This window comes from Arachis ipaensis, chromosome B10 (assembly GCF_000816755.2).
Source record: "Arachis ipaensis cultivar K30076 chromosome B10, Araip1.1, whole genome shotgun sequence".
In the NCBI taxonomy this organism is placed as follows: domain Eukaryota; kingdom Viridiplantae; phylum Streptophyta; class Magnoliopsida; order Fabales; family Fabaceae; genus Arachis; species Arachis ipaensis.
In genome coordinates, this window is record NC_029794.2 from 17199052 (window position 1) to 17199992 (window position 941).

Sequence of the window (941 nt, forward strand, 5' to 3'; positions counted from 1 at the left end):
ATAGTAACCTCGGACCGGTTACTCGTAGGAATGATGGGGTACTGAATAAACTCCAACCACTCTGAGCAACCGGCTTCAGATCATCCCTTCCCAACTGGTATGGTTTCCCCTTAGAATCACGCCTCTACTGTGCTCCGGGGAGGCATATGTCAGTGAGGATCAGGTCCAGTCTCTGATCAGTATTGACCCTCCTAGTGTAAGAGTGAGGGTGATCTCTGGATGTTGACAGCTGAAGTATATCCCTCACTCTCTCTGGACCAAACTCTAAGATCTTCCCTCAGACAATAGTGCGCCAGTTCATTGGGTCGGGGTTCACACCCTTGACATGCTTGTAATTCACCCAAGCATTGGCATAGAACTACCTGACTATCAGAACACCCACATCAGTCACAGGGTTGCATAGAACTTTCCAACCCCTCCTCAAAATTTGTTTCCAGATCTCCAGATACTCATCCGGCTGCAAGTTCAAATTAGACCTCCGGGATCACTTCTTTTTGCTCACAACCTCATTAAATTGATCCTCATGGGTCTTGGAACTAAACCAATTAATGTCAAATGGACCGGTTACAGGAGCCTTCTCCTTTCTCTTCCTTGAAGAGGATTCTCTAGTTTTTGGTGTCATATGAAAAATGATAGAAATAGAAGCGGAGTGTCCCAACACCAAACTTAAAGTTGTTGCTCATCCCCAAGCAAAGAAGAAGAAGACAAGAAAAAGTAAATAAAGGGTAAAAGGAAAGATAAAGGTGGTGAAAAAGAGAAAGGTGCGGGCAAGGAAGGGGGATGCATGTATGAGGGGAGGGTGTGGTGAGAAGTGAAATAAATAAAAAATATGTGGAAGGAGAGAGGGGGTGTCTTCGGTTAAGAAAGGAACAAAACGGGAGGAATTGGATGCAAGTGAATTGGGTAAATTGTTGTATGGTAAAACGATAGGAAAGAGCGTG